Source organism: Rhinoraja longicauda, chromosome 6 (assembly GCF_053455715.1).
Source record: "Rhinoraja longicauda isolate Sanriku21f chromosome 6, sRhiLon1.1, whole genome shotgun sequence".
Taxonomy (NCBI): Eukaryota; Metazoa; Chordata; class Chondrichthyes; order Rajiformes; family Arhynchobatidae; genus Rhinoraja; species Rhinoraja longicauda.
In genome coordinates, this window is record NC_135958.1 from 28,770,389 (window position 1) to 28,795,950 (window position 25,562).

General features: G+C 47.6%; 1 protein-coding gene across 3 annotated transcripts in view; it reads left to right on the forward strand.

The window, feature by feature from the left end:
* gse1b (Gse1 coiled-coil protein b) overlaps window positions 1-25,562 on the forward strand; it is a 514,981-nt gene that overhangs the window by 262,814 nt on the left and 226,605 nt on the right. The gene's annotated exons all lie outside the window — the stretch shown is intronic.

Sequence of the window (25,562 nt, forward strand, 5' to 3'; positions counted from 1 at the left end):
TCCCTTTCCCCCCCTCCCTTTCCCCCCCTCCCTTTCCCCCCTCCCTTTCCCCCCCTCCCTTTCCCCCCCTCCCTTTCCCCCCCTCCCTTTCCCCCCCTCCCTTTCCCCCCCTCCCTTTCCCCCCTCCCTTTCCCCCCCTCCCTTTCCCCCCCTCCCTTTCCCCCCCTCCCTTTCCCCCCCTCCCTTTCCCCCCCCTCCCTTTCCCCCCCCTCCCTTTCCCCCCTCCCTTTCCCCCCTCCCTTTCCCCCCTCCCTTTCCCCCCTCCCTTTCCCCCCTCCCTTTCCCCCCTCCCTTTCCCCCCTCCCTTTCCCCCTCCCTTTCCCCCCTCCCTTTCCCCCCTCCCTTCCCCCCCTCCCTTTCCCCCCTCCCTTTCCCCCCCTCCCTTTCCCCCCCTCCCTTTCCCCCCTCCCTTTCCCCCCTCCCTTTCCCCCCTCCCTTTCCCCCCTCCCTTTCCCCCCTCCCTTTCCCCCCTCCCTTTCCCCCCTCCCTTTCCCCCTCCCTTTCCCCCCTCCCTTTCCCCCCTCCCTTTCCCCCCTCCCTTTCCCCCCTCCCTTTCCCCCCTCCCTTTCCCCCTCCCTTTCCCCCTCCCTTTCCCCCTCCCTTTCCCCCCTCCCTTTCCCCCCTCCCTTTCCCCCCCTCCCTTTCCTTCCCTCCTCCCTTTCCCCCCTCCCTTTCCCCCCTCCCTTTCCCCCCTCCCTTTCCCCCCTCCCTTTCCCCCCCTCCCTTTCCCCCCCTCCCTTTCCCCCCCTCCCTTTCCCCCCCTCCCTTTCCCCCCCTCCCTTTCCCCCCTCCCTTTCCCCCTCCCTTTCCCCCCCTCCCTTTCCCCCCCCTCCCTTTCCCCCCCCTCCCTTTCCCCCCTCCCTTTCCCACCCCTTCCCTTCCCCCCCTCCCCTTCCCCCCCTCCCTTTCCCACCCCTTCCCTTCCCCCCCTCCCTTTCCCACCCCTTCCCTTCCCCCCCCTCCCCTTCCCCCTCATGATGTAACCACAGCTAGACCAAAATGCCCTTCAGACACTTGCACTAAATCCCCTTCCTTCCGTCGCACCCATTCTGCTGAATCCAGACTCCTTCCTTCTGCCTGAAGCCTGCTTCATTTAGGGAACTGCTGCACTGTAATATAATGCTGGTACAGACATACTCAGAAGGATGTAATCGGGAAGACTATAAATAGACATGTCAAAATATTATAATGTGACTGTACAATCAAGTCTGCTTAGGAAGAAAGCCTCACTGCTTCAAATCTGAAAATCTAAGTCAGCTTCATAAAAAGAGAAGCAACATTTATACAGCGTAAAACGCCAGATGCTGGAGTAACTTAGCGGGTCAGGTGGTGTATGGACAGGTGACATTTCGGGTCGGCATCCTGTATCCTGAATTTGTTGTTCCCCTCCTCTGATGGGAATTCAGTGAGACCCTCTGTCACTGCGACCCCTCTGAAGGATAGTGACCAACACAAAATGTCACCTGCTCTCCACAGATGCTACCTGACTTGTTGAGTCACCACAGCACGTTGTGTTTTACTCAAGATTCCAGATTACCCCAGCACCCACTCCTCCGCCCTGCCCTGCCCTGCCCTCCCCTCCCATCCCCTCCCCTCCCCTCCCTCCTCTCCCATGGGGTCATGGGGAAGAACCTACAAACTTTGTACAGACAGCACCCGTAGTCAGGATCGATCCTGGGTCTTTCGCGCTGTAAGGCAGCAACGCTGCGCCACTGTGCCGCCACAAATGATTCCCTTACTCTGGGTAAAAGACTGTGTGCATCTGCCCTATCTATCCCAATTGATCAAATCACCCTACTTATTCCCACTCCTCTAACTGGGCGTCTCAACTGGAACTGGAGGTAGTTGAGGCAGGTACTATAATCACATTTAAAAGACACGTGGAAGGGAACATAGGATTAGAGGTACATGTGCCAGGTGGACAAATGGGACAAGCTTCGATGAGGCACCTCGGCCAGCGTGGACAAGTTAGGCCGAAGGGCCTGTTTCCATGCTGTATAACTCTATGAATCAACCCAAATTTTAATCCCTCCATCTCTTCGGCCATGGAAGGCTGTGGAGGGCAAGTCAGTGGATATTTTTAAGACAGAGATAGTTAGATTCTTGATTAGTACGGGTGTCAAGGGTTATGGGGAGAAGGCAGGAGAATGGGGTTAGGAGGGAGAGATAAGATCCGCCATGATTGAATGGAGTAGACTTGATGGGCCGAAGGGCCTAATTCTTATCACCTTATGACTTATGAACATCTTCAGCCAAAGTCTCGTGCTCCTCAATTTCCTCCCAAAACTCTCCTGCCCGTCTCACTTCATTTAAAGTTACACTTTGGTCATCTGTCCTAACATCCCCTTGAAGGCCAGTCATTACTTTGATTTGGTGACATCCTTTGGGTTTTGTTTTGTTTCGTTGCATTAAACATTATTGTTTGTGGAAGGAGCGGAGGAATGACTAACTGCATAAAGAAGTCTATCCTCTGTGCCTCTGTTTCCAAGGGCAGGAGTATTACAGAGTGTAACAGACAATGTATTGTTTCATTATTAGAGTGGAGGTGTGTTCCCGTGAGGCCATGAGGTTTAATTATGTAAACTGGGGATACCCCAAGGTTTAATTAAAGGATAATTGCTGTCGGATTGATCTGAAGTTCACTCGAGTTGCTGGGGAAAGTTTGATCTGTAGATTGGTACTCAGGGAAGGGTAGTGCTACACTGCAATGTCAAAGATAACTCTTGGGGGGGAAAAAACTGCCTTTGTTTCTTACATCCATTCCTTGTTACCTCCAATAAATCTTCCAGTGATTGAGATCATTGAGTCACACAGCATGGAGACAGGCCATTCCTTCCAATGCTAACCTAGATGCCCCATCTAATCTGGTCCCATTTGCCCATGTTTGGCCTATATCCCTCTAAACCTTTCCATGTACCTGTCAAAATGTGTTTTAAATGTTGTTATTGTACCTGCCTCAACTGCCTCCTCTGGCAGTTCATTCCATATAACTTCCACCCTCTGTGTGGAAAACGTTGCCCCTCGGGTTCCTATTAAATCTTTCCCTTCTCATCTTAAATGCATGTCCCCTGGTTCTTGATTCCCCTACTCTGGGTAAAAGACTGTGCATTCACCCTCTCTATACCCCTCATGATTTTATATACCATTATAAGAACAACTCTCAGCCTCCTATGTTCCAAGGAATAAAGTCCTCGCCTGCCAAACCTCTCCCTGTGGCTGAGGCCCTGGAGTCCTGGCAACATCCTCAGAAATCTCATCTGCAGTTTTTCCAGCTTAATGGACATTCTTTCTATAGCAAGGTGAGCAAAGCTGAATGCTTTGCTTCAAACGTGGCCTCACCAACTTGCCTCCTGTACAACTATAACATGTCCCAACTCATACTCAGTACCCTGACAGATGAAGCCTTCTTTACCACTCTATCTACCTGTGACAGCCCATTGAGGATTATCATGGGTAGATAGGGTGTGGGCTCCTATATATCGGCAAGACCAAGCGTAAACTTGGCGATCGTTTAGCTGAAAACTTACGCTCAGTCCGCCTTGGCCTAGGCGATCTCCCGGTTGACAAACATTTTAACTTCCCTTCCCATTCCCATACTGACCTTTCTGTCCTGGGCTTCCTCCAATGTCAGAGTGAGGTCACACGCAAATTGGATGAACAGCACCTTGTATATCGTTCGGGCACCTTACGACCCAGTGGTATAAACGTTGATTTCTTTAATTTCCAAGTAACTGCTGCATTTCTTTTCCCAACCCCCTTTTTGCCTCCCTCCCCCTCCCCCACCCTAGTCAGCCTACTAGTTCCAGTGTTCACATCCTAGTATCCCTGTAGTTAGCAAATCTTCCCCAGCCAACAATGGGCCATTATGGACTCCAACCTTCATGAGGCCATCTGATGCCAGCCCTGTTTTGTTCTGGTCCTCTCTATCTTTCAGTCTGAAGAACGGTTCCGACCTGAAACGTCACCTAGTCCCTTTTATGCTCCGTGTTGCCTGATGCTGCCTGACCCGCTGAGTTCCTCCAGCAATTTGTGTCCTTCTATGGGTAGATAGGGTATTCTATGGCCTGTTGCGTGATCTGTCATGAAACCTATTGTGTATATTCCAGCTCTTGATCCATGGACTAGTACTTTCCACCTCTTCCGGTTACTCATCCTAATACTATTTTGAAGGTAATAAGTACCGGCCCCCAACACTTATTCCGTGAAGTAATTTTCATCTCAACGTCTGTCTAACAAATCTACCGATTGTTTTAATTTAAATCCATGTCCACTAGTTACTGCTCTCACGGCTATGGGAAATATATTATTAATGTTTACCCAGTCAGAACTTTATACGCATCAATTAAATCTTCTCTGTCGCAAAGAAAACAAAGTGATCCTTCCTCATAGCTATAATTGACGAGCCTCAGTCTGTGTGAATGTGAAGGGTGGAATACATGGGCCTTCAAGCCTCCAGCTTTATTAAATGAAATATTTACGTAGACAGGGCTGCTGGAGTTAGAACCAGGAAAAGCTGGAAAACCACAGTGGGTCAGGCAGCATCTGTGGGTGGAGAATACATCGGCTGGAGAAGGCAGATTAAAGAATTCTTTAGAGAGAACTTTATCATGTATCATCTTCCTACCGTAGAAACAAATAACTGCAGATCTGGTTAATACACAAAAGGACGCAAAGTGCTGCAGTAACTCAGCAGGTCAGGCAGCATCTCTGGAGAACATGGATAGGTGAAGGTTCGGGTCGAGACCCTTCTTCGGCCAATATCAGACTCCAGTCTGGAGAAGGGTCTCGACCTGAAACGTCACCTATCCATGTTCTCCAGAGATGCTGCCTGACCTACTGAGTTACTCCAGCGCTTTGTGTCATCTCAACTTCCAACTATTTTGCATCCCCAAACAATAAAAGAACAGGCCCATAATGTGGAACAGAGAATTATTCAAATCATCAGAAAGATTATTGCAGGAAGATTCAACGTTCCGGTAGGTGATTTGCAGTATTTAACATGCTTTAGCAAATAAAAAAAATGTAATCAAATAAAAGTACAGAAAAGAAAATGACAAAGTTGAGTGGAAAGTGTTGTGCAAGTCTTTCAGTTACACTTATAAGAGTGAGTGATGACCTTTTCATATCTTACCAGCAGGTTTCCTGTAGCAATGCTCAAAGTCTTGCTGTTCTTGTAATGTGATGGAATGGTGTGGTGAAAGGCATGTGTAATCTGCAGGAGGTGCATCAAATATGGAACAGTTCAATGTATTAAACATTCAGCGAAATGTTGACCCAGAAATTTCAACTTTTTTGCAGCGCTGCTGCGCAAATGGAAATCGTTTTTTCTTCCCATGTGCAAACATATGGATCAGATGCGGCAGATGAGATTCGTTTATCTTGGCATCATGCTCGCTCGGCACAGGCATTGTGAGCCAAAGGGCCTGTTCCTGTGATAGACACAGGGTGCTGGAATAACTCAGGCAGCATCTCTGGAGAATATGGATAGGTGACGTTTCGGGTCGGGACTCTTCTTCAGGCTGATTGTAGTTGGGGGGGAAAAAACTGGAAGTGCAAAGAGCGAAAAGGGCCCTTTACAATCAGGCCGCAGTGAAATTCAGCAGGGCTAACTCTCTTCCCCTAACTTGATCCACCCTCAGAAGATTTAATAGAAGACACAAGGTATTGTAGATGCTGGAATCTTGAGCAAAACACAAAGTGCTGGAGTACGTTGATCCACTAAGTTAATCCAGCACTATATATGTTTTGATTTAATAGGAACCTGAGGGACAACTATTTCAACACAGAGGTTGGTAGGAGCTGCCAGAGGATGTGGTTGAGGCAAGTAAATAAAAACATTCAAAAGATAGGGTCATGGAGAGGGAAGGTTTGGTGGAATGTAGTTTAAATATGAGCAAATGGGACCAGTTTAGATGGGCATCTTGGTCAGTATGGATGAATTGGGCCACAGGATAGTTTCCACGGTGTATGAATCTGTGAGTCAATTACCTCCAGTCCTGTCGCCAATGATCACCATTAAAGGTAAAGATATTCTGGGATTTGGGGCAAATGGCAGCACTTGTGTTGAAGGCACCTCATTGTAATGAAGCGCAGCTGAAGATGTCCATGGCTGGCGGTGGATGGGAGGTGCTTGTTCAATCGAACTCAGATTCATGTGTAGTTTGTACCAACGTCGAGAGAAATGCTTTTGTTGTGTGCTGACCGGTCAGTGGAAGGACAATGCAATGCATGATTACTATCGAGCCATTCACAGTGTGCAGATACATGATAAAGGGAATAATGTGAATAACATTTAGTGCAAGGTAAGTCCAGTAAAGTCTGATCAAAGATAGTCCGAGGGTCTCCAATGAGGTAAGGAGGAGCTACAGGTGCAGGTTTATACCAAAGGGAGAATACAAAATGCTGGAGTAACTCAGCGGGTCAGGCAGCATCTCTGGAGAAATATGAATGGGTGACGTTTCAGGTCGGAACCCTTATTCAGCCAGATCCCAAGGAGATGAGTTTATCTTGGCATCATGTTTGGCACAGTCACTCTGGGCTGAAGCACCTCTTCCTGCGCTGTGCTCTTCCATGTTCTTTGTTCTGTGCCAGTATGGGAAGTGGAATTGAATTGGCTTGCCACTGGCACCTTCAACACTTGCGTCCCCTCTCTCTCTCTCTCTCTCTCTCTGTCCCTCCCCCACCCTAGTCATCTTGCTGGTTTCCCTTCATCATCACCTCTTCCACAGCCAACAATGGACCGTTGTGGGCACCGCCTTTCCTTGAATCATCGGTGCCTGCTCCGATTTGTTCTAGTTTCCATCTCCCCCGACACTCAGTCTGAAGAAGGGTCTCGTCCCGAAACGTCACCTGTTGCTTTTCTCCACGGATGCTGCCTGACCCTCTGAGTTACTCCAGCATTTTGTGTCTGTATTTTGGATCTTCTGATTCCGGCTGACCTGCTGACTTCCTCCAGCAGTTTGCTGTTAGCTCGCTATGTCATCGCCTGCAGTCTCTTGTGTCTCCATTTATTTGCTATTAACTGCTTCTGCCAGCTGAAGAAAGTGCGGTTGTATAATATAAGACCTCTTTATCGTCTCCATTGTCTTGATGTTGGCGGATATTGACGCTGGGGCCACAGTCCTTGGTCCAGGCCCCGTGTCCCTGTTTAGTTTGCAAATGGGAAAGGGAGTGTGGGTGAGCGAGGGAGAGAAAGGGTGAGGGGGAAAGTGAAGGTGGAGGGGGAGAGAACATTTGTATTAATTCATTGATCGGACTAGTTTTGAAATCAGCGGGAGCCTTCGGTTGTGTGAAATGGGCCATTATATTGCTGTTACCAAGAAATTGTTGCGAGCCGCCAAGAAATTAAAGGCTGAGTGTCGAGAGTTATTGAACTGGGTGAGGAATCAATCCAGCCCATCGCCATTATCGCCACAGCGGTAGAGCTGCTGCCTTGCAGCGCCAGAGACCAGGGTTTGATCTTCACTACAGGTGCTGTCTGTATGGAGTTTGTACGTTCTCCCTGTGACTGCGTGGGTTTTCTCCGTGTGCTCTGGGTTTCTCCCACACTCCAAAGACGTATGGGTTTGTAGGTTAACTGGCTCTGGTAAAAATGGTAAATGATCCTTATTGTGTTGGATGGTGCTAGTGTATGGAGTGACCGCTGGTCGGCACGGGCTCGGTGGGCCGAAGGGCCTGTTTTCGCGCCGTATCTCTATCTAGTCTGAAGGGTGGTGGAGTGAGGAAACACGTGTCTGGGTTTAAGCCTTTGCTTTCAGCTTTACCCAGCAGTATAACTAAATAAAATGGACTTCAGGCGGTGAACGCTAATCTTTCCACCTCTGAGATTAATGAACATCCTGACTGAAATAATCTTACCGATGCAGATAAAGAATATGAGGTGTTTCTTTCCCAGCGGTGACCCAGGGGTTGTGGGACGGGGAGGGGGCGGGGTGGTAAGAGACTGACTGCAGGCGGACGCGGGGGAAAAGGTCTTACCTGTGCTCTGGTCAGGCCACAACCCCTGACTTTATTCTGTCAGCACCACTTGATTAATGACTAATTTTTGGGTGGTTGTCAAGAAGGGTCAGGCAGGCCAGTGCCAAAGGTCACTGGAGTGACAAGAGGTCAATGCAGTTCAGAAGTCAACCCGTGCTTTGTTGGTGTGCTGTGTAATTATCAAGAATAGCTTGTTTGTTCACATGGAAGATAATTAATATGCCGGGCTGGATAAAGGTCGGAAGAAATGGACCCTTGCCTGACACGGTTTATTGTTCGGGCCGGCGATTAGGGGCCGTGGAGTTCCAACCATCTGGCCCGACGCTGACCACAACATCCCCACCGTATCACCACCACCCCTCGTGGTTAAAGTTTAAAGAAGGCGGTCTCTCCTTCCCAACCCGGGTGCTGAGACAGCAGCTGGTGCAGGAGAGTACAGGCAGGCTATGTTACTCCCCCCCCCCCCACCCCCTCCCCCCCCCTCCCCCCCCCTCCCCCCCCCACCCCCTCCCCCCCCCTCCCCCCCCACCCCCTCCCCCCCCTTGTGTGGTGGAACTCTGAAATTATGCTTTGCAGTGCCAAGATAAATTGCCATCCAACTAGTATTGTGAACAGTGGATGAATCATCTCACAGGTGTTTATATATAGATAGCCTTTCAGAGAGAGAGGGGGTAGAAGTAGGGAGAGAGATATAAGAGGGAGAGAGATAGGGAGGGAGGGCGAGTGAGTGGGGAGAGAGCGAGGGGAAGAGGGAGGGAGAGAGAAGGAGGTGAGAGAGGGAGAGAGAAAGGATAAATTCCCATCCAACTAGTATTGTGCACAGAGGGTAAATCACCTCACAGACACCCACTCAGAGAGAGGGAGAGGTAGGGGAAGAGGCAGAGAAAGGGAGGAGGGAAGGGAGAGAGAGAGAGAGGGGGAGAGAAAGGGAGGGAGAGAGAGGGGGAGAGGGAGTGAGAGAGAGAAGGGGAGAGGGAGAAAGAGAGGGGGGGAGGGAGAGAGTGAGTAAAAGGATAAATTCCCATCCAACTAATATTGTGAACAGCAGATGAATCACCTCGCAGGTGCTTATATGATACCCATTCTGAGAGAAAGGGAGAGAGAGAGAGAGAGAGAGAGAGAGAGAGAGAGTGAGTGAGAGAGTGAGAGAGTGAGAGAGAAAGGATAAATAGATTGATATGTCTGTCTGAGGATGGATGTATGTGTTGATTGATGGATCCTATGTATACATGCGATACACATTGTACAATATATGGGCATGCCCACAGTAACCTCACACCCACAGAGCTGCACGTTGATCATGTCAAGCCCGGCCCTTGTGCAGATGCATCGACCGCTGTGCCCTGCAAAGGTTGACGCCATCTGCACAGTGATAAAAAGGCTTGAAGATGATAAATAGGCAAGTAGCACTTTTATTGGATTGCAGCGTAGGTGCAGCCACTCTGTGTTTGGTGCAATGCTAATGACGGGCTTACGTTCAAAGAAGGATTGAAGAGTTTTAAATCAGCCCTCATGAAACAACCTTTATTGGCCTTCCAGTGGAGATGGTGGTAAAGGGGGATTGGTGGGGTGGGGGGGGGATTTAATGAACATCTTCTAGCAAGTGCTCTCTCATTGTTCGGGCAGCTGCCGAGGCAGATAGCAGGTTTGCTGCAAAAAATGACCATTGGCAACAGGGAGTAATTGGATATTAATAAAATTACGGGGGTAAAATTTCAGTGCCTGTTGTTTGTGATGCTTTGCAATTAAAGTGATTAAGTCTGCACAATCGTTCAGCATGACTCTGTGCAGAGACAATTTGGTGCTGTTCATTGTTGCGAGCTTCTTTACATTTTACAATTGCTGAACTCCAATCCGGTCTCTTGATTAAGGGGCAGGGGGAAGACGGATTGATCAGGACCCATCCCTCACTGGCGATTAAAGGAGATGTAATAGTTCCCATGCTGCTAAGTTTCTTCTGAACCACAGTGCCTGCAGAGGTTGGAAGGTTGCTTTCTTAACAGAATTCTTTCACCACATCTGTTTTAGGCACTTGAGACTTCAGAGATACAGCGCGGAAACAGGCCCTTCAGCCCACTGAGTCCGCACCGACCAGCGATCACCCTGTACACTTGCACGATCCTACACACTAGGGACAATTTACCATTTTCACCAAAGCCAATTAACCTCCAAACCTGTACGCCTTTGGAGTGTGGGAGGAGACTGGAGAAAACCCACGCGGTCATATTGAGAATGTACAAACTCCGTGCAGACAGTGGCTGTAATGACAATCGAACCTGGGTCTCTGGCACTGCAAGGCAGCAACTCTACTGCTGTGTGACTGTGCCGCCGATTACTTGACGTCATGACTTCAAATAAAAAATGAATCATGCCTCTTCTTAGAACAACACCCAGGCCCAAGAAAAGATTTTGCAACTTCCAAAGGTATGGGATCTTTGGAGAGTTGTTAATCAGAGATGTAATGCAGTAAACATTGTCACTGAACATTAGCTCCAATGATCTTGTACTCCCAGCAGAGCACCACAGTGGTTTGAGCACCGATGTGATTCTCCCGTACACACTCCACATGCAGGGCTGGTGGATTTTAACCCCAAAGTGATAATGAGCTGCTACAGTGGCAATAATTTAATGCCATGAGAAATACCCAGTGCCACAATTAATAGGCGGTTATCTATTCCCTTGCGTGCTGCTGTTGGCAAAGATACCAGTGGGGAATTAAAGCCTGCTGTTGTGCACTTTCTAGCACTGAAGTCAGAGGGTGATGAATCTGTGGAATTCATTGCCACAGACGGCTGTGGATAGGGTTGGCAAATGTCCCGTATTAGCTGACACATCCTGTATTTTGGGTTAAATTGGTTTGTCCCGTATGGGACCGCCCTTGTCCCATATTAGGCCCGGACACTGTAGCCCGGGGGCCGCTGTAGTCCCGGACAGTGTAGGCCCGGAGGCCCGGGCGCCGCCTAACAGAGGTTGCGTGGCAACCCGGCTCCCGGCCCGGGTGGCCGCCATTGGTGGAGCGGGACCACGTGGCTGCTGGCTGGGTGAGGTCACGTGGGGCGCGGGGCGGTGACATCACCCTTTGTCCCTTATTTGCGAGTGAGGAAGTTGACAACCCTAGCTGTGGAGGCCAAGTCATTGGGTATTTGTAAGGCAGAGATTGACAGATTCTTGATTAGTAAGGGTGTCAGGGGTTATGGGGAGAAGGCAGGAGAATGGGAATGAGAGGGAAAGATAGATCAGCCATGATTGAATGGCAGTGTAGACTTGATGGGCCAAATGCCCTAATTCTGCTCCAAGAAGTTATGAACTTAGGAACTGAACTGTTCTCTGGAGCATCTTATCACTATTGCTAGGTCATTCACCTTGTCATAGACCATTATTAGTGATAGCTTTTAACTCTATTCCATGGATGGTACAAGCAATATCTTAAGATTTAACCGTGGAACGCTGTCTGTTAAGGTAACAGAACACATCAATCTCAAGATGGCTCTGAACAGCAATAATGAACTCATTTTTGGCACCAACTTTCAATTATAAAGCATCTTTCAAATAGATTCAGTACAACATCAATGTCAAAATGTTAAACTGGTCTCGAAGATCAAAGGCTTCAGTCAAAGTAGTAAATTTGAGGCTCAGGTACAACTGATGTCAACCAAGTGACCCCAAAAACACAAAGTTCCATGAAACACAAAGTGCTGGAGGAACCCAGCGGGTCGTGCAACAACTGTGGAGGGAACTAGGCAGGTAATGTTTTGGGTCGGGACTCTTCCCACAAGAGTCCTACACTCTAGGAACCATGTACATAAGCCAATTAACCTACAAACCTGGATGGTGGGAGGAAACCACTTGGGGAAAAATTCTTGATGGGAACGGCCCCCAGGTGAAGTACAGGTGGCGCAGCGGTAAAGTTGCTGCCCTCCGGTGCCGGAGAAGCCCGGTTCGATCCTGACTACGGGCGCTGTTTGTACATTCTCCCCGTCACCACCTGGGTTTTCTCCGGGTGATCCGGTTTCCTCCCACGCTCCCATGCAATTTTTTAATGCTAATTGGCTTTGGTAAATAGTTAATTCTCCCTAGTGTGTCGGATGGTGCTAGTGTACTGATGGGCACAGATTCAGTAGGCCGAAGGGCCTGTTTCCGCGCTGTATCTCTAAACTAAACTAAACTACTTGGGACCACTGCCACTGAAGGTGGGGATGAAGTGCAAGTCCCACAAGAAGCCCCTTGACATGATGTTAAAGCGCAGTGTCTTTTGGGTGCTATTTCCTAAATGTCCGTTCTAAAAATATAAATGCTGTCTGTACCAGAGTCTCCGTCTCATTCTGTTCTCCAGCTCCTTTCTTCTGCATGTGAGTCTCTGTTGGCTCAGGGCCTCTTTGCACAGGCTGAGGCTGAATTCACGGACATTCTTCGCAAACCACAAAAGCCACTTTGGGCGCCCTTCCTTATCCTTCTCCTTCAAAAGATGTTCCATTTCGGCACCTCGCGGTGCGGAGGGCTTTGGCTTTGCTGCCACACTCTCCCTCCTCCCACTCCCCTTTAATCTGTGGATGAGGGGAACTGATAATGAATCAGCCAGGGAGAGTTCCTGACCCCGCAGACAGCAGTTAGTGAAGAAGTTTACATTCCTTCCCTCGGCTGGTTGCTAAGTGTTGGAATTAGTGTCAGGCTTGTCTCTCGGAGAAGGCAGGCGCCGCTGGAATGTGTGGGAGGCAGTTCACGTTGTGTGGTGTTATTACTGTGGAAATAACTATAATAACAGGAGAGAATCGTTGACGCTTAAGATCCTAAGTCAATGACTTTGCACGAACATTCAAAACCTGGTAAACTCCGGGAATTAGAATCGTATTCTGTACCTCAGATCATCCCCCAGAGTTTTCAAAGTAAAGGACACAGTATGTGGAACTTTGGGAGTGGGGGGGTGGGGGGTGGTGGGGGTGGGGGGTGGGGGGGGCAGAAAAGTGTGGGGAAGCATAGGAGTGAGGTGTGGTCTGGGGGAATGGGAAAGGAGTTGACGGATGTGGGTTTGCGGGATTAGAGGGGAGAGAAGGGTTGGCGGTTGGGTATTTGAGGAGTGTGTGGGAACGCATGCAAAGAGTATGCATGTGCATAGGGGGATTATAAGGGTAAGTTTAGTTTAGAGATTACAGCGCGGAAATAGGCCCTTTGCGCCGACCAGCAATCACCCATACACTAGTTCTACCCCGCGCACTAGGGAAAATCTGTGGAAGCCAATTAACCTACAAACCTGTACGTCTTTGGAATGAGGAAGGAGACTGGAGCACCCGCAGAAAACCCACGCGTCCATGGGCAGAACGTACAAACTCCGTAAAGACAGCACACGTAGTTAGGATTGAACCCGGATCTCTGGTGCTGTTCGGCTGCAACTCTCCCGCCGCGTCACTGGGGTCACTGGGATACAAAGCTAGGTGGTAGTGTGAACTGTGAGGAAGATGCTATGAGGTTGCAGGGTGACTTGGACAGGTTGTGTGAGTGGGCGGATGCATGGCAGATGCAGTTTAATGTGGATAAGTGTGAGGTTATCCACTTTGGTGGTAAGAATAGGAAGGCAGATTATTATTTGAATGGTGTCAAGTTAGGAAAAGGGGACGTACAACGTGATCTGGGTGTCTTAGTGCATCAGTCACTGAAAGGAAGCATGCAGGTACAGCAGGCAGTGAAGAAAGCCAATGGAATGTTGGCCTTCATAACAAGAGGAGTTGAGTATAGGAGCAAAGAGGTCCTTCCGCAGTTGTATAGGGCCCTAGTGAGACCGCACCTGGAGTACTGTGTGCAGTTTTGGTCTCCAAATTTGAGGAAGTATGTTCTTGCTATTGAGGGCGTGCAGCGTAGGTTTACTAGGTTAATTCCTGGAATGGCGGGACTGTCATATGTTGAAAGACTGGAGCGACTAGGTTTGTATACACTGGAATTTAGAAGGATGAGAGGGGATCTTATCGAAACGTATAAGATTATTAAGGGGTTGGACATGTTAGAGGCAGGAAACATGTTCCCAATGTTGGGGGAGTCCAGAACCAGGGGCCACAGTTTAAGAATAAGGGGTAGGCCATTTAGAACGGAGATGAGGAAAAACGTTTTTAGTCAGAGAGTTGTGAATCTGTGGAATTCTCTGCCTCAGAGGGCAGTGGAGGCCAATTCTCTGAATACATTCAAGAGAGAGCTAGATAGAGCTCTTAAGGATAGCGGAGTCAGGGGGTATGGGGAGAAAACAGGAACGGGGTACTGATTGAGAATGATCAGCCATGATCACATTGAATGGCGGTGTTGGCTCGAAGGGCCGAATGGCCTACTCCTGCACCTATTGTCTATTGTCAGGAGATTGGAGGAGATTTGAGGAGTGAGAGGGGAAAGAGATTAGTGATGTGTGTAGGCGTGTTGGGCGAGGGTATTGGAGTCACTGATTCATAGAGCCACACAGCACAGAAACAGGCCCTTTGGCTCAACTCAATGTAGACCAAGATGCTCCATCCATGCTAACCCCATTTGCTCGTGTTTGGCCCATATCGCTCTGAATCTTTCTTAGCCATGTCTTTTAAATGCTTTTGCAGTACCTTCCTCAGCTACCTTCTCTGGCAGCTCGTTCCATATCCCCACCACTCTCTGTGTGAAAAGGTTGCCCCTCAGATTTGTTTCTTGTTTACCCTCGGCATACACCCTATCTGTTCCCCTCATGAATTTATAGACCTCCTTAAGATCATCCCTCAGACTCCTGCACTATAAGGAATAAAGGCCCAGCCTGCCCAACCTTTCCTTATGGCTCAGGCACTCGTGTCCTGGCAACATCTCGGTAAATCTTCCCTGCACTCGTTCCAGCTTAATGACTGGCTTCCTATAGCAGGGTGACCAAAACTGAACGCAGCACTCCAAATGTGGCCTCGCCAACGTCTTGTTCAAGTGTAACAGTACGTCCCCTGTTAAACGGGATTGAGGAGTAGGTGAGAAGGATTAGAGAGGTCTGGGGATTGGAGAGGTAGCACTGAAAGAGCCCTTGTGAAGTATATAATAGTCAAAGTCTCTGAAAGTTATCGGACCTCTGGTGAGTTAGCTAGACTCTGCGGATTAGGGTTGGAGACTCTTAGATGGTCCAATTATCCATGGCGTGCTCCTGATCCACAGGATGGTGGTGAGTTGGGGCGGGATGGGCTTTTAGGATTCTAATAGAGCTGGCAACATTCAAAGTCCATGTAGAAATGAGCTTTCTCAACAAGGTTTGTGTAAGAGTTCCTGTTTTCCTTGATTACACTATTACCCACTTTGAAGCACTAACTACATTTTAAAGTACCTGGAAAGCATTTTAGAGCTTTCTATGAAGATCACTAGAACCACCAGAGGAATCTGAGTTCCTTTTTTTAATTTTCGAGGGGGCAGGAGATGAACTATTTCATGTACTTGCTCTGCACCTTCATCTTGTAATGCCTGCCGCCCTGCCACCTTTTCCTTCCTTCTTCCACTCTGGCCTCCCTTCTTCCTTGACTTTAACCCTTCTCCCCTCTACTCCCCACCACCGTGCCATCCACCCCTGCCCCTCTCTCATTTTCCCCTTTCCTTCACCTTAATGCTTTCTTTCTCTCCGATCTTATTTCCCCCTCCCCCATCCGTTCCACCCCTCCTCCACCCCTTCACATTCCCACACTATAATTGCAGCCAAAAACCTTTGATAAGGTGACCTGGCACTTGAGTTTTCTGGGTCATGGTATCACCAGAAGAGGTGGTGCAGAAATCAAAGCCCTGACCTGTCTGCTTGTCTGACTGTGGCATATTTCACAGCACACCAAAGCAAAGGCGTTGACAGAGTGGAAAGATCTAAATATCTCTAAAGTGGAATGGCATGGGTGTGGTATGTTTTGTCTTTGCTTGTTTGTGATTTGTGCTCTTTTTACATATCATGATTAGCCCTCAGCGAGGCACCCTCCTCTTTTAACAAGTCCATATGTAGCCAGCGCATATACATGGCTCCTTAGCAGTGAGTGTTTGTGTAACTCAGTATAAAACAGATGTCATTGCTTCCCAAAGTACAGCTCAAAGTGGGGCTGCAGACAGCCTCTTAATAAATAGGTAGCTGGAATAATTTTGCCATTAAATAAAGACTAGACTAACTCTGGGTGGATTAGAGGTGCAGTGGTCGAGTTGCTTCCTTACAGTGCCACAGACCTGGGTTCGATCCTGAATATGGGTGCTGTCTATACGGAGTTTCTCCCCGTGACCTGCGTGGGTTTTCTCCGGGTGCTCTGGATTCCTCCCACACTCCAAAGACGTACAGGTTTGTCGGCTAATTGGCTTGGTAAATTTGTAAATTGTACCTAGTGGTGTGGAGGGGAGCGAAGAAATGTAGGGGTTCCCAGAAATTAGAAATATCAACGATCGTACCACTGGGTTGTAAGCTGCTCAAGCGATAGGTTGGGTGAATTGTATCACAGTACAAAATGGGCAAATGTGAGTTAAAATTCAGTTCACGCCACTCCCGTTTAACCTGATCATTAAGCTAACGGGGCACAGTCGGATGTAGTCATTCAGTACGACGGCACAGTGGCGCAAAGTGCTGCAGTCTCACAGCGCCAGGGACACGGGTTCGATCATAACTCTGGGTGCTGTCTGTGTGGAGATTGCACATTCTCCCAGTGTCCACGTGGGTTTCTTCCGGCTGCTCATCTTTCCTCCCACATCCCAAAGGAGTGTAGGTTTGTTGGTCGTTTGGCCTCTGTTAATCGCCACTAGTGTGGAGACAGTGAATGATGAAGTGGGATTACGTAGAACTAATGTCAACAAGTGGACACAAAAGGCTGGGACAGGGAGCATCTCTGGAGAGAAGGAATGGGTGACGTTTCGGGTCGAGACCCTTCTTCAGATTGATTCTACCTCGGGGATTCCAGCTCTGGTTCCAGAAAAAAAAACCATTCCTTCCCTCCAGAGATGCTGCCCGCCAGCTGAGTTACTCCAACATTTTGTGTCTATCTTCCATTTAAACCAGCATCCGCAGTTTCATTCCTACACATAGTGTAAATAAGTGTTCAGTGGTCAATGTGGATTCGATGGGCCAAAGGGCCTGTTTCAATGCTGCATCTGTAAACTGATTTTTTAAAATGGGATAATGAATTCAGGAGGGTTGGAGGAAAGAAGGGGAATTTTTAATTTAACCAGCGAGTACAACTCACTAACTTCTAAAGGGAATGCAGGCAGAAATGCTAATCATATGTAGACTCTTCAGGTAAATTAGCACCCTGCTGGACTACGGATCCAGTGCTGGGAGATAGGGTTCGGCTGGTTTTCTTTTTGTAACCCTTCTTTCCTCCAACATCGAAACATCGAAGGTATGGGCGGCACGGTAGCGCAGCGGTAGAGTTGCTGCTTTACAGCGAATGCAGCGCCGGAGACTCAGGTTTGATCCTGACTATGGGCGCCGTCTGTACGGAGTTTGTACGTTCTCCCCGTGACCTGTGTGGGTTTTCTCCGAGATCTTCGGTTTCCTCCCACACTCCAAAGACGTACAGGTATGTAGGTTAATTGACTGGGTAAATGTAAAAATTGTCCCTAGTGTGTGTAGGATAGTGTTAATGTGCGGGGATCGCTGGGCGGTGCGGACTTGGTGGGCCGAAAAGGCCTGTTTCCGCGCTGTATCTGAAATATGAAAAAAATATGAAAATATGATTTCGTTTAGTTTTGTTTCAAGATAGAGCACGGAAGCAGGTCCACTGAGACCACACCAACCATCGTTATCCTACTTTCCCATCCAATCCCTGGGAAATTGTACAAGGGCCAATTAGTTTGCGAACCTGCATGTCTTTGAGAGGAATGAAGAAAAAATCCTGCCCCAAAAACGTCCCCTATCCATGTTCTACCGAGACGTTGCCTGACGCGCTGTGTTACCCCAGCACTTTGTATCCTTTTTTTTGTAAACCATCATCTGCAGTTCCTTGTGTCTAGACATTGGGAAATGATAAGTTATTCATTTACGATTTGAGTATAAGAAAATAAACTGCAGATGCTGGTACAAATCGAAGGTATTTATTCACAAAATGCTGGAGTAACTCAGCAGGTCAGGCAGCATCTCAGGAGAGAAGGAATGGGTGACGTTTCGGGTCGTGACCCTTGAAGGGTCTCAACCCGAAAAGTCACCCATTCCTTCTCTCCTGAGATGCTGCCTGACCTGTTGAGTTACTCCAGCATTTTGTGAATAAATTTACGATTGAGTGGTAGATTCCCTTGAGCAGGGTGCTAATTTACCTGAAGAGTCTACAAATGATTAGGATTTCTGTTTTAACGTTGTACGATTTACCTATGGAATGGTGCACGGTTCCGGGAAAGAATCATTACCATTTCTGATTGACGATAACAGAAGTCCACTTACGCTGGTCTTGGCTAAAATGTACATGGGTAAACTTAAAGTGATTTTAGAAATTGGCAATATAGGAGCCTGACGAAGGCCAGGGCGACTCTGTGTAACTTCAACTGACAACTTGTCTGAAACAGTGGAGATTTGCCGGTGTGGGGGGGGGGAAGCAAGCCAGAATAATGGCCATTGAGCTCTGGCTCATTCATCGCTCAAAGTCATCTCCCTTGATCTTAAGACTTTAGAGATACAGCGCAGAAGCAGGCCCTTCGGCTCACCAAGTCCGTGCCAACCATCGATCACCCCGTACACTAGCACTATTCTACACACTAGGGACAATTTACAGAGGCCAATTAACCTACAAACCTGCACGTCTTTGAAGTGTGGGTGGAAAGCAGAGCTCCCGGAGAAAACCCACGCGGGTCACAGGGAGAACGTACAAACTCGGTACAGACAGCACTCGTAGTCAGGATTGAACCTGGGTTTCTGGTGCTGTGAGGCAGCAACTCTACCGCTGCACCACTGTGCCAATGTATTGATTCCCTGGTTGTGCCACTGTGCTGCCCGTTCAGTTGTCATGATCAATAGCCAGTTAACAGAAAGAGTTGACTGGGAGAGACTGCGTCACTCCCACTGAATTTGAGAATAAGACTGCAGGCGTCAGGGTGTCTGAGGAAGCAAGACCACTCTAGTCAGGATTGTCAGCAGTTTGAAGCACCTCTGTCTTTATGTGAACGTTGGAAGATACTTTGGTTTGGAGAAGGAAATGTTGCCCCTGTGGTTCCAACTGTTTCTCAGCTGTTTGGGTTGGATGTGCATTTCTTCCCCTGGTTCGGATGTGGTTTCAGATTATGTAAGCTGATGCCATCATATATTACTTGGCTGTAACCTGTTAGTACATTGGTACCATGGTGCCAATTGGCGCGCTTGTGTGTGTGTGTGTGTGTGTGTGTGTATTTGATTTCAAAAGTGAAAAGGACTTGATTTTGCCCTTAGTTTTCTTTTGCGTGTAATGGTTTTTAAATACAAAAAATCCTTTCCCAGCCAGCAGTAAGTTGAGACAAAAATATAAGAGGCTGGAAATGTGACTCCGCTTTCCTCCCATGTCCCAAAGACGTGCGTATTGGCAGGTTAATTGGGCCTCTGTAAATTGGCCCGCCTGTGTCGGATGTGGATGGGGAAGTGGGCTAACATGGAACTAGTGTGCATGGGTGATCTTTGGTCAGTGTGGACTCGGAGGCCTACGCTGTAGCTCTCAATCAATCCAATCATTCAATTCAGAAGTCGGGCAACATCTGTGGAGAGAGAAAAGCAAGGATCCAAGATGGCACCCGGGCCAGGCGACCCCTTTGTGTGCTGGTCACAGAAGTGGATCAACAATCACATGTTCATGTCCAGAATTAGGCCATTCGGCCCATCAAGTCTACTCTGCCATTCAATAATAGCTGATCTATCAGTCCCTGTCAACCCCATTCTCCTGCCTTCTCCCCATAACCCCTGATGCCGTTATTAATCAAGGATGTTTCCACTAGTGGGAGAGTTTAGGACTGGAGGTCAGAGCCTTAGATTAGACAATAGACAATAGGTGCAGGAGTAGGCCATTCGGCCCTTCGAGCCAGCACCGCCATTCAATGTGATCATGGCTGATCATTCTCAATCAGCACCCCGTTCCTGCCTTCTCCCCATACCCCCTGACTCCGCTATCCTTAAGAGCTCCATCTAGCTCTCTCTTGAATGCATTCAGAGAATTGGCCTCCACTGCCTTCTGAGGCAGAGAATTCCACAGATTTACAACTCTCTGACTGAAAAAGTTTTTTCCTCATCTCCATTCTAAATGGCCTACCCCTTATTCTTAAACTGGGCCCCTGGTTCTGGATTTAAAGGAGGTTTAAAGGAGGAAGGTGATGAGGAGGAATTTCTTTAGTCAGAGGGTGGTGAGCCTGTGGAATTCTTTGCCACAAAAGGTTGTAGAGGCCAAGTCAGTGGATATTTTTAAGGCAGAGATAGAAAGATTTTTGATTAGTACAGGTGTCAGAGGTTATGGGGAGAAGGCAGGACAATGGGGTTAGGAGGGAGAGATAGATCAGCCATGATTGAATGGCGGAGTAGACTTGATGGGCCAAATGGCCAAATTCTACTCCTATCACTTCTGACACGACCTTATGAATCTGTCAATCTCCGCCTTAAAAATATCCATTGACTTGGCCTCTGCAGTCGTTGGAAGCAATGAATTCCACAGATTCAATCGCTCCACTCTACTAAACCTCTACTCCAGCAGCCCTTTATCATCTATCTGTACACTCTGGCTCAATTGTCATCACGTATAGTCTTTCTGCTGACTGATTAGCACGCAACAAAAGTTTTTCATTGTACCTCAGTACACATGACAAAAAAAACGAAGAAACACGGTAAATATAAGATAGACACAAAGTGCTGGAGTAACTTAGCAGGTTAGACAGCATGGCAGAAGAAAAGGGCTGGGTGATGTTTCTGAATAAACATTTCAGGTTGACATCCTTTTATGAGAGAGCGATATATATGGATATGAGCTTGCAACACACACACACACACACACACACACACACACACACACACACACACACACACACACACACACACACAGATAGCGAACGCACATGTACACATTCTGGCACTGAATCAGACATTGTTTTGCAGGGAACATAGACACAAAAAGCTGGAGTAACTCAGGGGGACAGGCAGCATCTCTGACCTTCTCTCCAGAGATCGAAGGTATCACAAAATGCTGGAGTAACTCAACAGGTCAGGCAGCATCTCTGGAGAGAAGGAATGTGTGACGTTTCGGGTCGAGACCCTTCTCCAGAGATGCTGCCTATCCTGCTGAGTTACTCCAGCTTTTTGTGTCTATCTTTGGTTTTAACCAGCATCTGCGGTTCCTTCTTACACATTGTTTTGTAGGGTCTGGAAGAGCACTTTCACTTGAGAAGCCCAGGAAGCATGTGGTCCACTGGATCTAAACAACCTGCACCCCCGGCCCTGACCTCCACAGTGTAGCTCCTACAAGAGACAAGGGAATACATTTCATTGTATCGTTGACCCTGTGCCAACCTACATATGACAAATAAAATTATTACTATTATTATTATTATTATTATTATTATCATTATTATTATTATTATTATTATTAAGAATCAGTCCCCTTTGCAAGAGTTGAATGGCCAATATACTTTACATCCAAAATGCTTTTGCTGATTGCTTTCCGCTTAGTCAATTGGGACATGTAGTGCTGGCATTGAAGTTCTTAACGTATAAACATATTAAAAATGGCTTGTATCACAATGAAATTATTCAGCAGCCAGCAGATGCCTTTTTGTGTGGTTTGTACTCTGTCCAATAACACTTCCTTCTGGAGGCATTCTCCTCTGTAAGATCCCTGTGACTGCAGTGCATAGGGAAGGAACACTCCAAGAATGCAAAATGTAGGAGTCAGGATGTCTGCAGATTGCTAATTGCCTGAAATATGAACACACCCTGTGTTTATTTGACGGCAGTTAAACTGTGTGGCCTAAAAGGGGCACAGACTTCAGTGGAGGGTGATTCTTACTGTGTACTCCCAGCAGGAACTCACAAAGCACCCCGCTCCCGATTCTCCAACCCACACTCATTCCATGTCCTACTCTCCTCTACTTTACTTTAGACCTTACTTTAAAGTTACAGCGTGGAAACAGGCCCTTCGGCCCACCGAGTCCACACCGAGTAGTGATCACCCAGTACACTAGCTATATCCTACGCCATAGGGACAATTTACAGAAACCAATTAACCTACAAACCTGTACGTCTTTGAAGTGCAGGAGGAAACTGGAGCACCCGGAGAAAACCCACGCGGTCACGGGGGAACGTACAAACTGCGTACAGACAGCACCCGTAGTCAGGATCGAACCAGGTCTCTGGCAGCAACTCTTAACGCTGTGCCATGGTGCTGCCCTACAGAGGTGTATAAAATCATGAGGGGAATAGATAGGGTGAATACACAAAGTCTTTTACCCATGGTAGTGGACCGTGGCTTTGAGGTGAGAGCGGAAGGATTTAACAGGAACCTGAGGGAAAATAGTTTTCACTCAGAGGGTGGCAGGAACATGGAATGAGCTGTCAGAAGAGGTATTTGAGGCAAGTACTATAACAGCATTCAAAAGACACTTGGATAGGAAATGTTTAGAGGGTTATGGGGCAAATTCAGGCAAATGGGGCAAACTTAGATGGGGTATCTTGGTCGGCATGGAAGAGAAGGCCCAAAGGGCATGGTTCTCTGTTCTATGACTGACAGAGATAAAATTTGTTTCACGTGGCATGATGTTTATGTACATATTAAACACTAAATCTGCCGTTGGGTAGCACAGTGGCGCAGCGGTCGAGATGCTGCCTTACAGCGCCAGAGACCCAGGATCGATCCTGACTGCAGGTGTTATCTGTACAGAGTTTGTACGTTCCCCCTGTGATGTGCGCAGGTTTTCTCCGGGTTCTCTGGTTTCCTCACACGCTCCAAAGACGTGCAGGTTTGTAGGTATAATTGTAAATTGTCCCTTGTGTGTATAGGATAGTGTTAGTGTATGGGGATTGCTGATTGGTGGGCTGAAGGGCCTGTTTCCACACTGTATCTCTAAACTAAACTAAACTAAGCTAAACCATCATAGAAAGTTTGCTAAAGGGCTAGTGTGCATGTGTTAGTGTCTTGTATTGGTATATTGGGTTGTGACTCTGGATGGAAAGGTAACTGTTTTTAGGTCAGCAGCTCGCTATCACTTAATCTTGTATCACAAGATTAGAACGGTCCTGACCCGAATTGTCACCTTTCCATGTTCTCCAGAGATGCTGCTTGACCTGCTGAGTTACTTCATTACGTACATTTGGGTTGGTCAATTATAAGAATGAAATCCTCCACTTGAGCTCACCAGCATCCATGAGACGTAGTTTATAGGGACATGAGAAAATAATACAAAGATTGGACAAAATAGGACACAATGTGCTGGAGTAACACAGTAGGTCAGACAGCATCTCTGGGCAACATGAATAGATGACGTTTCAGGTCGGAAACTTTCTTCTTGACTGTTTTTGCAGAGATGCTACCAGACCCACTGAGTTACTCCAGTACTTTGTGTCTTTTTTTGTGAACCAGCATCTACAATTCCTTGGGTCTCCATTTTACTGCTGCACTGCGAAATCTCCTCAGGGTGTGCCTACTTTGAAGGAATTCTCCTTACTCTGAAAAAATTAGACTGAAGAAGGGCCAAGATAGAAAATGTCAACTATCCACGTCCTCCAAATATGCTGCCTGACCAGCTGAGTTACTCCGGGATTTTGTGTCTTTTGTTGTCAACCAGCATCTGCAGTTGCTTATTAATCTTTGCAGTTTTGTTATATCATGCTCACAACTTCAGTGGAGATCCCGCTGTCAAAATGATGAGATATTTCTCTGACCTGGTGTCATATCACAACACAGCAACAGATAAAAGGATATACTGTACCTATCTATTTTTGTACTATCAGCGTGTGTGAGTGAATGCTAGTGTCATTTGATTCTGTGTGTGCTGGTATGTGCATTTGTGTATATGTGCCAGTGTACATATGTATCTATGTGGCGAAGGTATTTATTCACAAAATGCTGGAGTAACTCAGCAGGTCAGGCAGCATCTCGGGAGATTCTCTCTTCGATTTGTACCAGCATCTGCAGTTATCTTCTTATACTGTATCTATGTGGCTATATGTCAGTGTATGTACGTGTACATAGTTATGCATGCTAGTTGGGGTATTTGCACATGTGCATAAAAGCATCATATAAACAATTAAGGCACGGAAGGGTAGACACAAAGTGCTGGAGTATCTCAGCAGGTCAGGCAGCATCTCTGGAGGAAAAGAAAGAGTCCATTTTGTTTAGGGCCGGTAAAAAAAAAACCAATCTAACCTAATCCCATCTTCCACCACTTGGTCCACAACCTGTTCTTCAAGTACTTATCCAGAACTTCTTTAAATGTGGTCTGCAAAGTACCCTTTGTCTTTTATCTGTACACTGTGAATGGGTTGATTGCAATCATGTAAAGTGTTTTTTTTTGGACTGGATAGCACACAAACAAAACCTATTCACTGTACCTTGATACTGTACCTCTGTACCTCTGCACCCTTTCAGACAGCTAGTTCTGGGCATCATCGCCCCGTACCCCTCCCACCCCCTCATTCCAGCCGCTGGGTGAAGACGTTTTCCCCATTCATTCTACCATTCAAGTCGTGGTAAAAGGGAATGTTCCCAGCCCCAAGCCTTCTATCAGATACTTGTGCAGTGGAAAGTGTTTCACTGTGATGGAGTTAGACTGCGGATATACCAAGCGGGAAACACTGGTTAATTTCTTTGGGGGTTTCCAACAATAAACTTCATTCAGAATTTTTAAAAAAACAAAAACGAAAAGTAGTGCAAAAACTCTTCAGACGGCGGCACGGTGGCGCAGCGGTAGAGTTGCTGCCTTACAGCGAATGCAGCGCCGGAGACTCAGGTTCGATCCTGACTACGGGTGCCGTCTGTACGGAGTTTGTGCGTTCTCCCCGTGATCTGCGTGGGCTTTCTCCGAGATCCTCGGTTTCCTCCCACGCTCCAAAGACATACAGGTTTGTAGGTTAATTGGCTGGGCAAATGTAAAAATTGTCCCTAGTGGGTGTAGAATAGTGTTAATGTGCGGGGATCGCTGGGCGGCGCAGACCCGTTGGGCCGAAGGGCCTGTTTCTGCGCTGTATCTCTAAATCTAAATCTATAAAATTCTCAGTGTCCATACATTCATTAACGTCATACTCAGTAGTTTTTGCATCTATCTTTAAACATCCAGGGCGGCACAGTGGTAGAGTGGTCTGCCTTACAGCGCCAGAAACCCAGCTTTGATCTTGACTACGGGTGCTGTCTGTATGGAGTTTTTATGTTCTCCCTGTGACCGCATCGGTTTTTGACCGGGTGCTCTGGTTTCCTCCCACACTCAAAAGATGTACAAGTTTGCAGGTTAATTGGCTTTGGTAAAAATTGTAAATTGTCCCTGGTGTGCAGGATGGTGTTAGTGTACGGGATGATCACTGGTCGGTACAGGCCCGGTGGGCCGAAGGGCCTGACTCCGCGCTGTATCTATCAACTAAACTAAAAAGAAACTAAAACACCCTTGCCACTCACATGCCACCCTGGGGTGATATCCCTTCCCTTGTCTGAGGGGGTGTCTCCACCGGACCC